This window comes from Equus przewalskii, chromosome 3 (assembly GCF_037783145.1).
Source record: "Equus przewalskii isolate Varuska chromosome 3, EquPr2, whole genome shotgun sequence".
Lineage (NCBI taxonomy): Eukaryota > Metazoa > Chordata > Mammalia > Perissodactyla > Equidae > Equus > Equus przewalskii.
In genome coordinates, this window is record NC_091833.1 from 61,260,720 (window position 1) to 61,275,837 (window position 15,118).

Below are 15,118 nucleotides of genomic sequence, written 5' to 3' on the forward strand. Positions count from 1 at the left end.
ATGTATTTTTATTATTATTAATATTGAGACCAGTAAAGAAACTACTAGGAATTCCAGTGAAACAAATTTCCAATGCATTTTGTAGACACAAATAAATATCTCAGCACTGTTATAACTGGTTTCATAACTTGAGAACCTCTGCTTACCATGACAGATAAGCCTGTAAGAATTTAAAATTGTTTTAGAATGATGAGGGCAACAAGAGTGAGCCCTGTTACTAAGGTCCTGTTTCAAATAGCTTGCACTGCTGACTCCAGAGACATGACATTTCCAGAGGGTTACTTGTTTTTAAATATCTAAAGGCTATATATAAGGATCCTCTTCTCAATTTTTCTTTTCTTTTTTTTTTTAAGCTGTGCAATGCAGTAGTTTTCCCCTGGAGGGATGTGCTCCAAGACCCCCAGTGGATGCCTGAAACTGTGGACAGTATTGAACGCTATATATACTATGTCTTTTCCTATACGTTCATACATATGATAAAGTTTAATTTATAAATTAGGCACAGTAAGAAGATTAACAACAATAATAATAAAATAAAACAATTATAACAATATACTGTAATAAAAGTTATGTGATAACAGAGAAGGCTACTAAGAGACTAACGGGCAAGTAGCATTCGTAGCATGGATGCCCTGGTCAAAAGGATGATTCACCGTCCGGGTGGGATGGAGCAGGACAGCGCAAGATTTCATCACACTACTCAGAACGGCGTGCATTTTAAAACTTGTGAATTCCTTCTTTCTGAAATTTTCCATTTAATATTTTCGGACCCAGGTTGATCTTGGGTAAATAAAACTGAGGAAAGGGAAACCAAGGATAAGAGGGGCTGCTGTATTTCCCTACCATGTGATGTCTTCGCACCAGCATTTCCTACAGAATCAAGCCCTTTCTGTTGTGAATTCGTTTGTTAGTGAAATTTATTGTTCACTGTAAACTAACTCAGTCAACACCAAAGTAAAAGGGAGAGCTATTTTTTCAATACGAATTACCACACCAATAATTTTGTTATAGACTCCACTATATCCAGTCTCATCTCTTTCCTTAGTAACGGAACCCTGATATTGTCTAGACTGATAATATGCCCAGCTAAAATATAACATTTCCCAGGTTTTCTTGAAGATATGGTGGCCACATGCCTAAGTTCTGCCAGTGAGGTTTAGTGAACTGTAAGCGGAAGTGATGTGTAGAATTTCCAGGAAGGCTTCTTGAAGGGAGCTGGTGAAGGTGGGAGCCACACTCCTGTTCTTCTCTCTTTACTCCTTCCCAGTTGCCTGGAATATGGACACTTGGCTGCATCTCCAGGAATCATACTGGACCATGAGTCAACTTGAATCTGGAAGGCTTGTGCTAGAATAGTGGAAGAGAAAGACAAAAAAGAGCCTGAATTCCTGATTTGGAGCTGCTACACCAGCCCTGTACTCTTTACCTTCAGGCTTCTTTTATATCGGGGGAAAACCTTTTATCTTGTTTAAGCCACTATTGTTTTAGGTTTTCTGGTATATGCAGCTGAAGCCAATACTAAATAATTTGGCATCAGACACTCCGCTGTATTCATTATGATATTCCCTTCTATGTCCATGCCCTCCAAAGACCACCAGGAACACAGCTGAACAACTTGCAGCTAGGGAGAATGTCCACCATCGGAAACCGTGGGTCTCTTGTTAAAAGATAGTGTAGAGTAAGCATTAGAAAGGACCTAGAGGATTTGGGCTTGTGTTAGGTGGTTTGAGGAGGGTTGGAGGAGCGACATTTTGCTGTGGATTGAATGCTGTCAGGAAGCGGGCATAATTCAGCGACTGGGTATCTTAATAAGTCTTCTATAGAAGGAGAGAGGCTAAAGCTGTCACTGTTAAAGAATCTGCAGTCACCCATAGAAGTCAGGATAGGAGGATATTTGGTCACTGTTGTGGCTTGGCCGATGTTCATGTCTTGTCTGTGTTCAGACATGATCATGGAATGGTCTTGCTTTTGCTGTAATCCATCATGGCCACAGAGTGGCCTTGTTTGATGTTGACATTCTGTAAAATTGCTTATGTTCAATAGGAGAACATCAAGGCCAAGATGACAGTACCACACCAGCCCCAGGATGTCAGGGACTACTTTTTTCTTTCTCACCTGTCACAATGCTTGGTGCAGGATAAGGGCTCAATTAATTTTGGTGGAATGAATTGAATGAATTAACAAACGTTTAGTAAACAAATCAAGAACATCCATTTACTATCTCTATTTCACAGTCACCAAGATAATATTTAAATGAACTTACATCATTTTTTAAAATAAATTTTTTTCACATCAGAAAACGTTGTAGTGATTAGGTTAATATGATTACTAAAGCAACGTGAAAGAGATATTTGAAAAGCTACTGAAAATGAGAATTAACTCTACCCAACATGGATAATTTGTAGCACTAGGGGCAGAGATGTATTCTCTTCATCTGTTTTTCACCCTTAATTCCTAGCACATCTTTATATATTGGATTTTCTCAGTAAATAATATTATTTATCATTGTATACAGGTCCTGAGATAAAGAATAGAAATCCATTAAGTGTTTCCTACACTAAAAAAATACTCACAATTTATTGTTAATTCTGAAACTGTTAGTTTGGGTTTCTTCTTCCTTTACAGTGAAAGGCGCCTCTGACTAGAGAGAATCTTTAAGTTGCAAATATTTTCGTGTCATTTAGATAACATTTATCTAGCATTTATGCTCGAAGCATTTGATAAATTTCACCTCATTTGGTCTTTATAAAATCCTATAAAGTAAGTGTTAGCATCCCCATGTAACAGATGAGGCAATCAAGGGTTCAGATAACTTGCTGGAGGCCATGCATTTATTTGCTAGAAGTAGGACCCAGACCTAGTCTCTTTAACCCAAAGCCCAGCATTTAATCACTATTACATGAAATGACTAGCATAGCCCCATAGCACTAGGCATACAGTAGGTGCCAAACCAATGTTTTAAAAAGGAAATTAATTGCTTGATAAATGAAACAGTAGTGATACCATAGTGTAAAAGATCTTAGAAATAAATTGACCTCTGAGTTTTTAATTAATAGAGCAGAGCAGACATGTGAAATAACTCTAAATGATCAAAATTGCTCATAGGCCTACAAGACATCGACTGTTTTAATAAAACCGAAGGACAAAAGTGCCATCAGAAGGGAGATTTAAGAAGGCTGAAGTTGGCTCCGTCCATCTGAAGATGTTTCCAGGAAGGGTCTTCTCTGGCTGAAGGAGTCCATCTCTTTTATTCTGTAGCTGACACATCATTATTGAAAAATTAGATATGTCCATCTCACTCAGTCCAAGGCCATTGCAACTTTCTGCTTAGAATTTCTCTTCTCTAGTTTCCCAAGGTCCATGCAGGCCAGAAGGATTCCTGTAACCAGGCACATCAGCAGTCACAATTCTCACTGTAAATTACTAAATTGACATGTGGATTTCTTCCTCACTCTATGCAAGTTTGGTTAGATCACCTCTGAAAGTCAGCTTCGTCTTTCAAGAACGGCCATGACGGTGTTCTGAACCGGCAAGTCATTTGTTCATTCATTCATTAATTCAACACCTACTACCTGTTATGTATTATTATGTATTACGTATTATCATGTATCACCTGTTATATTCCAGGCACCGTGATAGGCCTTAGGGATACAAAAATGAAAAAGATAATTTTTTAAAGCAATTTATAGTGCAGAAGTAGATACAGATGAGAAGCAAACTATTACAATGGACTGTGATAGTGGCATGATAGTAACTAAAAGACATGGTACTCTGAGATCTACATAGTATGGGAATGTAGCCTAGACTTAAAAGAATCAGCTAGACTTCTTGGGAGAAATGACATCTGGGAAGGAGAAGTTGGAGTAATTATATGAAGAGTAGATGATTGTGCATGTAAGTTTATGGTGGGAGTGAGGGTGAGGATGAGAAGAATGCTAGTGTTTTAAGTAAAGGCAGCAGCATTTGCAAAAGCTGTATCTAATCAGGAGCCAGGGACTAGCTGCTCACAGAGCTCTGTCTATTAGTTGACTGGGCCACTGTCATCAGCCTTACAAAGTTGTGATGAAATAGATATGACTCTTAAGACATATTTGATGTCTCATTCTTGTAATAACAAATACCCTTCTTCTGTGACCTCTTTTCTTTGTTACAAACCACATGAACAGACAGGAAGCCAAAGACCAGGCAGTCAGTGGCGCTCTTCTGTACTTGTTCCTCTGTGACATCATCTTGTTTTGTTTCCTCATGTTTTGAGAAAGACTGTTACCTACCAAGAACTGTTGCTGTGGCAGTTCAATTAAACATGAGTCATTCCGGAGGCCTTAACATATGTAGCACCCTTCATGCATTCAAGAGTTCTCAAAATGTGTACTGTTTGCAAATGACACGTAATTCAGGGATCTGGAGCCTGAAGTCGGACACCTCTAATATTATTTTGTAAAATTTGTAGGAGGAATCAAAGAATGACTTTCACAGCGCAAGCTGAAGAAAACATTCTCAAGAACTTCAACATGGGAAAGGGAAATTTTAAAATAGAATAATATTGAGAACAGTGCAGAATAATAGGGAATATCGACATGTCCTGCATATGAAAGCTGAGGCGTGTGTCGTCTGTTGTTGATCTGCTGTCTCCTCAACACAAGGAATGTCAGTGGTGGAGAAGGACAGTGAGAAGGTGATTCTCTGTCATCTCCTAAATCATTAACATGTTCCCTTATAGCAACCACGTATTTGTTTTAAGGATATTTTCCCTCCAACTTCTTATATACTCAATGTCCAAAGCATATCTTTGAAAAAAACAAATTCAAAATGCTTTGTTTATGAGAGTAAAAACTTTTAGCAAATATAAAACCAGAGAACTCATAGAACTGAGCTTCCTTAAATTCTTTTTGGAATATCCGTGAATAAAAATGACTAGATTACAGAATTTAAAAAAAGTTGTTTCATTCATTTCATTGTTAAATTTTCAAAGTAATTGTTGGACATGTTTAAATCAGATCAAGAATAAAAGTGTCCATAAAATGTCCATAAAATAATTCACAAAGACCTTCTGCCCCTACCACCTCCCCCAGTGCCATTTCTCAGAGGTAACCACTGGTGTCTATTTGGTTTTGGTTCTTCTGGTGGTTATTATATAACTTTATATAATACGGCTGTAGCTCCATTCTTGACTTATCAGTTTTAGAGATTATTTAGTTCCCCCAAAGAAGGAAAAGAAATATAATAGTTAATACTGTCTCCCAATCCCATCTGGTTTCCAATTTTTGTAAGCTATAATTATAGTTTTCTTTATTCAGTTGCCTTTATGACCATAAACAATGCCCTTAAAACACTGTTTTGAATTTATTGACTTTATATGGAAAATATTGACTCCCTCCAAATAAAAAATAGAAGTAGGTTGACTTTACTCTTTCACTTTTCACTTCTTCTTTTTTTGCTTGAGGAAGATTCACCCTGCACTAACATGTGTGTCTATCTTCCTCTATTTTGTATGTGGGATGCTGCCACAGCATGGCTTGATGAGTGGTGTGCAGGTCCATGCCTGGGGTCCAAACCTGTGAACCCTGGGCTGCTGAATCAGAGTGCATAAACGAAATCACTGTGCCACCAGTCCAGCCTCCACTTCTTCTCTTATTAATCTCTTTCCAGTGGTTATTTTATTACACTAGCCTTATTCTGTTTTATAACTTTGAAATTCAGTTATGTCAAATAGAACAATACATTCAAATATGTTCACATTATGACTATCATGTAATTTTGCTTTTTTGTATAGATAATTTAAAAATTGGAAATTAATAGTGTCTGCCATCTTCCAAGCATCTCTGCCCATCAGTCTATCCCAAAGTGTCTTGCTGTTTAATTTCCTTCACCTCTTGCAGGTAATATTCAGCTGCTACTCTTTCTTTTACCACGTCGCTCTCCTTCATGTTCTCCCATTTCAATTTTTCTTTCCCTGGAGTATCTCCTCAAATAAACTGTTTAACGTAAGAGTGTATGAGCTGTTATTTGCCCAAGTTCTTATATATCTTAAAATGTATCTTTTTTTTACATTTGATTGATAGTTGGCTGTGGATCAACTTCTAGTTTCAAAATTATTCTACTCAGAACATTGTAGTGACTGTGTCGTTGCCGTCTGTGCTCAGTGTGGCTGCCGAGACGTTCACCATCACCAGCCTGGTTCTCCTCTCAGGACACCTTTCATTATCCCTGTGAAAGCTTTCAGGCTTCTTCTCAGAAGGCATATGGTTATGAATTTTAGATATTGTTTTTAAATCAAATAGGAGATTGGCATTCTATTCTAATATGGATTGTTAACACTTGTAAGTGTAAGTAAATTTAAGTTTTCCAGCTATAAATAATTTTAATGAAATGTTAGTACAATAAATAAAAAAGCTTAATAATGCAGACAATGAAATGTAGAAGGGCAGAGTTAAAATTTCTTGATGGATCTTTAAGTGGGAAATGTGTTATGATGCATTTTTTCCATTTTTATCATCAAATTCTATACGAACAAAAGCATATTTATAATGTATCAGTAATTATGCAAAAGAAGTGTTAACAAAGAAACAGCACTTGGTGATCCATTCTCTAGCTTCAGTATCACTGTCACCTCTACGATGTTAGGAAATCGTTTAAGATAGATTCCTAATCACATGTAATGATTTTTTTTTTTCTCAAATGACTGCTGTCTAAACGACTGACCGTCACATTTATTGGCTTTTTTCTACATGTTTCTTCATTCGTTTCCATCACAGAGCTTTAACTGGCTTCAAAAGGAGCTCCGTGTAAGAAGGAACTATGTGGGATACAAAGAAAGAGCCAGACTTGGCCTTCTGTAAACATGCCGTGTACTATTTCTGACTCATAACCATTTTGTTGACTGTTTACTTTCCCTGTTGTCAGCACTGTGGAGCTAACACCAACGACTTGGAAGTGAGTTACACGCTATTCTTAGTTTATTACGGCCAGCACTTGATAACTTGGGGACTCATTATGTACTCTGTGAACTGGTTTCTTTTCTCTCCTGTGGCCTGGAATATGGCCTTGTGCTGGAGCATTAGATGCTTTAAAACCAGAACTTTCATCACAGTGTCAAAGTGTGAATAAGGGGAATGAGGAAAGTACAAAATTCAGCCTGCACGTGTGATACTTAACTCAGGGTAGAAGATTTGACCAATCTCCAGTGGGCATAGAATTCTATTATCTCTGTAGTATTTTCTGACTTTTAAAATTCTTTCATATTAGAGCAGAAGCTTACACTTTTGGCTAAAGTGTTAGTAGAGATGATAATTAGTCAAGAAAAAAGATACCTTGATTCTTCATGGAGAGGGTCTAACAATTAAAAGGGCTTACACTCTTTATTTTTCTTTAATATATATGTTCATCTAAGTAATACAGAATATGACGAATCACCAGGGAAATTCAAATCAAAACCACAGTGAGATATCACCTTACACGTGTTAGAATGATCATTATCAAAAAGACAGAGATAAGTGTGACGAGAATATGGAGAAAAGGGAACCCTTGTACATTGTTGATTGGAAGGTAAATTTGTGCAGCCGCTGTAGAAAACAGTATGGCGGTTCCTCAAAAAGTTAAAAATAGAACTACTATATGATCCAGCTGTCCCGCTTCTGGATATGTGTCAAAAGGAAATAAAATCACTATCTCAAAGAGAAGTTTGTACCCCTATGGTCATTACAGCATTATTTACAATAGCCAAGACACAGAAACAACCTAAGTCTCCATTGATGAATGAATGGAAAAACAAAATGTGATGCACACACACACACACAAACACACACACTGGAATATTACCCAGCTATAAAAAAGAAGGAAATCCTTCCATTTGTGACAACATGGATGGACCTTGAGGGCATTATGCTAAGTGGAATAAGTCAGACAGAGAAAGACAAATACTGTATGGTCTCATTGCATATAGAGTCTTAAAAAGTCAAATTCATAAAAACAGAAAGCAGAATGTTGGTTGCCAGGGAATAGGAGTGGGGGAATGGGGAGATGTTGGTCAAAGGGTACAAACTTCCAGTGATAAGATGAATAAGTTCTGTCCATTCTAATATACAGCAAGGGGACTATAAAAAAATTAAAATTAGATAAAATAATACAGAAAAATGAAATAACTGTCAAATAATATAAGCATTATTGAATAGTGGATAAGAACCTGGTTTTGGGGTGAGAGACTGTTTTCAAATCCTGCTTGGTATTGCCTTGGTATTGCTACTTACTATGCATGTGACTTGGAAAGTTACTTAATGTTTTTTTTTAAAGACTGGCACCTGAGCTAACATCTGTTGCCAATCTTCTTTTTTTTTCTTCTCCTTCTTCTTCCCAAAGCTCCCCAGTACATAGTTGTATATTCTAGTTGTGGGTCCTTCTGGTTGTGCTATGTGGGATGCCGCCTCAGCATGGCCTAATGAGTGGTGCCATGTCCGCTCCTAGGATCCGAACCAGTGAAACCCTGCGCCGCAGAAGCAGAGCGCGTGAACTTAACCACTCAGCCACAGGGTGGGCCTCTACTTAGTCTTTGATTGCCTCAGTTTACCTATCTGCAAAATGGTGGTGTTATTTTGTCTCAATGGATAAATGTGAAGGTTAACTAAAAAAAACCATTAAAGCACTGTGTTTGGCTAATTGTAAGCACTCAAACAGTATATTTTTCTTTTTGTTAGCTGCTTTTCTTTCTGTTCTTTTGCCTGAAACACATTTTCTCACCTTTGACTACCTTGTATTCAGCCTTCGATTTAGACACTAATTCTCTAAGGAAGACATCCATGACTTTTGCCCCAAATCCAAGTTGCCTGTCCATTCTACATATGTCCAAGGCACCCTGTATTTCCCCAGCCATACTGTACCATTCTACAATTCCCTCTGACTGCCATGTGTTCCTAATTGCACAGAGATCTTAATGAGAGCAGAAGCAACCCTTAAATGGAAGACTTTATTTCCCCAAGACGTCCCCATATTCCATATGAGTATCCGTATGGAAATCAATGAACTATGACTTATTCTTACATCACACATGAAAATTAATTTTACATTCATCCTAGATCTAAACATAAAACCTAGAACCTTAAAACTTCTTGAATTGCTCTGTCTAGTATAGTAGTCATTAGTCACATGTGTCTATTTAAATAAAATTTAGAAATCAGTTCCTCAGGCACATTGAAAGTGTTTAATAGCTGGATATGTCTAGAGGCTGCTGTTTTGGATAGTGCAGTTATGGAAAAGAGTTCAATCATCAAAGAAAGTTCTACTAGTCTGTGCTGTTCTAGAAGCAAATATATGAAAATATCTTTATGACCTTAGTATAGGCAAAGCTTTTCTGGACAGGACACAGAAAGCACTAAATAATAGAACAAAAAGTTGCTATTTTGGACTTCTTCAAAATTTATGAGTCTCGAGTCACCATTAAGAAAATGAACAATCCACAGACTAGAAAAATATATTTATGGCACATATATCTGACAGAGTTTGTATCTAGAATATATAAAGAATTCAATCAAAATGACAATACAAAAATGAATAACCCAACAAAATAATGAGTAAAGACTTGAAAAGGTAGTGCACAAAGAAAATATGAATGGGCAACATGTGAAGGAAATGATACTGGATATCATTCATCTTCAAGGAAATGAAAAGTAAAACCATAGTGAAGTACCATTTCACACCCATACAAATGGCGAGAATTGAAAAGACTAACAATACCAAAGGCTGGTGATGATGGAGAGCAACCAGATCTCTTCTACATTGCTCATAGGAGAGTAAAATGGTGCAACTACTTTGGAGAACTGCTTGCAGTTTTTAATAAAGCTAAATAATATATTTCGCTTTTGAGCCAGCAATTCCACTTGTATGTATTTACTGAAGAGAATGTGCAAGGCTATTCACAGCAGCCATATTCGTAATTACCCCAAACTGGAAACCACCCAATATCCATCAACAAAAGAAGAAAGAAGCAAATTGTGGTATGTTTGTATAAGGGAATGCTACTCAGCCATAAACAAGAATCATATAGACAATAACATGGCTGAACCTCAAAATCATTAAATTTAGTGAAAGCAGCCAGATACAAAAGTTTCAATAGAGTTTATTGTTTCAATTATATGAAGTCCAAGAATAGGCCAAAAGAATCTATAGTGGAGTAATTGAGAAAGCAGACGCTCTAAGAACAGATGAAAGAAAGAATTGATTAGAAAGGGAAGTGAGGAAATTTCTGGAGTGATAAAAACATTTTATATCTGGTTTTGGATGGTGGTTACATGGATGTAGTACCCATGTCAAAACTCATCAAAATGAGGTCACGGGTCCAAAGCAACACTCCACAGATCCAAAGCAACACTCCAAACATGGGTCCAAGGCAGGAAGAGCAGAAATTCAGGATCTCAGTTGGATGAGCAAGATAAAGTTCTAATTATGGGAACCATATAAGCATCTAGTTACCATAATCAGGGAGGGCTGAGGGAGGCACCAGGCAGAGAAGGACCAGCAGCAAACATAGCTTGATGTTGAATCACAATACAGGGGACTGAGGACACTTTAAATCTCTTCAACCTCACTAAAACCACAACTGGTCCTAGTATATGGGACAGGGATGTGGCTGGTAAAGAGAGTGGCCGTGAGAGCAAAGAGCCAGCCAGTTGCATTGGGACTTTAAGCTCAGATCGCACACTAAAATGGCTGCAGTCACACTTGAGGTACCAATCACTCCCGCTCCACCTCTTCTTTTCTTGAGAGCTGAGTGGTGGGAATGAGGTTACTCTACTCCTTTCCAAAGTTTTCCTTTTAAAACTAAGTTTCACCTCCTTCTTTTCTCCTCCTACCTCATCCTCTCCACATCCCGTACCCCAACTTCTCCCTAATCTTACTTGAAGATATGAGTATTTCCTTAAAAAGTTAGAATGAGAGCAAAAAATTCTCCTTGTTGTTCAGCAAAGACCATAAAGAGAAAACTGGAGGCCAGAAATTGCGTGAAAGAAGAGTGATATCTGTGGTAAGAGAGAAACGTAAAATCTAGATTAACACTGAGCCAGATATTTTGGTGCCAGATGTAAATGGAGGAAAAGTAGTTCTCTGTTTAGCCTCATTTTGTGCAATAGGTGATATAGATGTCCATATCAAACTAAAAAAGATTTTAGAAAAATGACCGTCAGAATCCTGGTGCCCAGAGCCTTAATATATTTGTTTTCTTCTTTCCATCATCCCTTCCTTTCTTCCTCTCTCTCCTCCTCCTCCTCCTTTTCCTTCTTCTTCTTCTTCGTAGTGGTGATGATGAATTAAGTCAAAGTCACAGTGGAAATGAGACCTCAGGGAGAGGAACATGTTTGTGAGGAGGCAGAAGAAGTGAATGATCCATGTTGTCCTCCATATTTCAAGGAAGTCTATCATTGCCACAAGCTATCATATTTCGATACTGGATATGGTGTGGAGTAAGGAGTGAGGACAGTAGTAACAGGGTGGCTTCCTTTTTCATACGTCATTGCCCTTCTGGAGCATCAAGGTATTGCAGAAGGCATTAGCTTTGGAGTCAGGACTAGCTTTAGTGCTAAGTTATGTAATCTTGAACAGGCTATTCAAAACTCTTTTAATCTCTGTTGCCTCATCTGGTAAATAGGGCTGACAAGAAGTATTTTATAAGGTTGTTTGAGGGCTGCGATTGTACCTCATCTGTGGTAGACAGGTTTGGATTTGGTGATGGTTGCCTCCCTTCTGTGTCCGGCACCTTTGGACAGTTCATTCTCTCCCACGTCACCATTGTTTTCTTCATCTTCAACAGAGAAGTAGGGTGAATGTAAGATGACTCTTGGTAACAGAAATAAAAACATTTTCTGTTTATAAAGTACTTCACAGCGTACAAGTCTTTTCCTATGAGTAAATTAAGAGCATCTGGGGAAAAGAAATGAGTAAGCAGATGAAAGAAGCCTCAGAACCTATTCATCTTCTGGGTTTCGGCTCATAGAAGGGCCAGTCTGTGTGTTAGCCTCACCAAGAAGTTTCTGCTTTAGCTTGTTTCAGTTTTCAAGTGACTCTTTAGAAAGTTGCAATATGTAAGCTTTACTCATTGCTTTCAATGAAGTTATTTTATCAGTATAATTTTATCAGTATAATTTGCATCAAGTGTTTGTTTCATTCGCTCATTATTTAATAAATATTTAACATTAATGAATATATTTTAACGCACAATGTGCTTTAATAGACATTGGAGAGGAGCAGTGAACTAGACACGTGAGCTCTCTTGTCTTGTTATAATGGAGGGATACAGACAATAAACAAGTAGATAAATAAAGACAATAATTTCAAATGTTAATAAGATTATGTAGAAAATAAAATGAGTTAGAGAGGGCTGGAGTGATCGTGACTACTGTGTATTGAGAGGGTTCGGGAAGTTCTCTTAGGGTATGCGTTTGAGCTTGGATGAATGATGATGAGACAACCATGCAAAGATCTAGGAGGACAATGTTCAAGGCAGAGGGAATAGCAAATGCAAAGCTCCTGAGGCTGGAATTATTTTAGGGCATAATATCCTGTCCTAGGAGCCCTTAAGAGCGAGCATACAGTGGGACCTACAGTCATATGGAATTATGTGATCTGTGAAGAAGGTAGAGTCACAAACACATCCAGCCACCTAGTCCCAACTGAAAAGAATGGGCTAAGATCCTTTCTATATCCAAGTTAACAGTTTGTTATCACCTCTTATCCACAGGGAGAACCAGGTTCACGTGTCCCCAGAAAAGATTTTGCGAATAACTTAATATACTGAGTTCTGTTAAATTTTATTCTTTGACTTTTCCTACCATTTGAGGAAGTATCCAGAAGAATGTAGGGATGGAAGAGTTTTGTTGACATGCCCTCCTCTGCTCTCACCCCCACTTCCTTTCTTACTCTCTACAGAGACAGCCGTGACATCCTGCAAGGATAAAGAGATGATGTATATCTTCTACCACCCACTTAGAAATAGTTTGGTGTCGTTGGCCACAGTTGTTTTCTCTCGTCCCCACCCCCATCTCTAGCCCTAACCACCCTTGTGAGAACATGGAAACTCATTTTGGAAAATGTGACCTAATGGTCCTCAATGTTAACATTGCTTATCCTTGGGTGGTTATATTAAGGGTGATTTTTTTCTTCATTGTATTCTGCTATGTTCAATTGCTTTTTGCAAAAAAATATAAAAAGTTATAGCTTTCTTACTTTTAAAAGATATGTTGTCTTATAGAACTAGACAGAATCAGAAAATGACCTTTACTTTTTCGAGTGGCTGTATCAGCCCCTAGCTGTGACATGCTAAAAAAGGGGCATTTAAAACTGGAGATGGCTGAAGAGCCATATTTTTTACAGGTTTACCTCATTTTGACAAACAGCATAGGTGGAAATCTTTACTCAAAAAAGAGATAAAGTGGTGGTGAGCAGGTAGGAATAACTACTTCCTTTTCTTTATTTTAAAGCATTCTTCAGAGAACTATTTTCAGTAGCAAAGATATTGTAGTGCATTTAAAATAAGTTTGATTCAGTCACAAATGTTAAGGACATCTCTAGCACAAAGGGCATTAAGCGTGCTGGGTGTAGCAGGGGCTGGGGATAAGATAAACAGTTTGAAAAAGGATGTGATATCACTCCTCTCTTTAGGAAAGCATTTCTCTGTCTTAGAGTTAGAGCTCCAGGCAGAGGAAGCGGGAAGGCGGGGAGAAAATGGACCGGTTCCAGAGGAGAGGATGGGTCATGGAGAACGAATGAGTCAACTGGCATCAGAGGGTGTGTAGAGAGGGGTTGAAGAAGAGGGAAGAAAGGAAGCAGTGGGGCCTTTGAACGCCCTCGCTCCCACATCTGTGTACACGCATCAGGCTCTGGGGGTACATGAACAATCCTAGCATCCTAAAAGAGTGACTGTGTTCCCCAAGCCACCAAATCACTGCCAGAAACCGGCTTGGCTCTGGGGGAGAGTCTGACACACCAAAGTTAGGGAGGTGATGAGAGTCGAAGAATCACTGCCATAGACAAGCATTGTAAACTGTCAGCATTTTGGTCTTCTGTTTAGAAAGGTTGGGAAGGAAATGAGAAATCATTTCTTCAAGAGAAGAAATGTAAAGAAAGCTGGCGGCATTTAGTTGTAGCAAAAGAAGCTGTTACCTCTGTTGAGATAGACTTATCTCAAACAACCTTTTTCAGTTGTTTTAAGGTATCCCAAAGGTCTCTCCATATCATCTGTGTGAGGTGTTTTAAGTTCCTAGTGGACACAGATGGGCGAAGGACCATTGTTTATGTCTGCACCTCAGGCCTCTGGCATATACACCTGACATTTGCCCCAGTCTTTCACCATATCTCGTTTATCATTTTAGGTTCCCAGTATTAAAAATTCTTTGAATTTATGTACCACTTGATATTCTAAAGATCTTAAAATTCTTTACAGAAATTTTTTACTTAATGCTTATGCACTTTTAATTAAACAAATGGAAACACTTTCTAAATTCATATACTAATATATGGCTATTAAATCTTATGTACCCACATGAAACAAATAAATGGACAAAATAAAAATATTACCTTAGTCCTTCTCACATTAACGTTCTTGTTTTTTTTTTCTTTTTAGCTAACATCCATTGCAAATCTTCCTCTTTTTGCTTGAGGAAGATTCACCCTAAGCCAACATCTGTACCGATTTTCCTCTATTTTGTATGTGAGTCACTGCCATAGCATGGCCACCAACAAGTGATGTAGGGCTGTGCCCGGGAACCAGACCCGGGCTGCTGAAGCAGAGTGTGCCAAACTTAACCACCAGGCCATGGGGCCAGGCCTATGTTCTATCTTTTTGACACTGCTTCTTCTGAAGTAAATAAAAAATTTTTGGAAATAAAATAAAAAGACTTTGATTTTACCATCCTTATAGCTTCTAGAGTAAGTGAGCTATTAAGCCATAAATGAGATTATGTTACTCTATAACTAGAAGGTCTTCCCATTGGAGGGAAAAAAAAAAACCCAACAAATTCATTATGGCCAAAAGAACTTCTGTGACCTGGCCTCTGTGATCTCCCTCACCCACACTTGGGAGGCGTAATACACCATGATTTATACCTAATTGTCTTAAAGTAGTTAAGAACGCATTCTG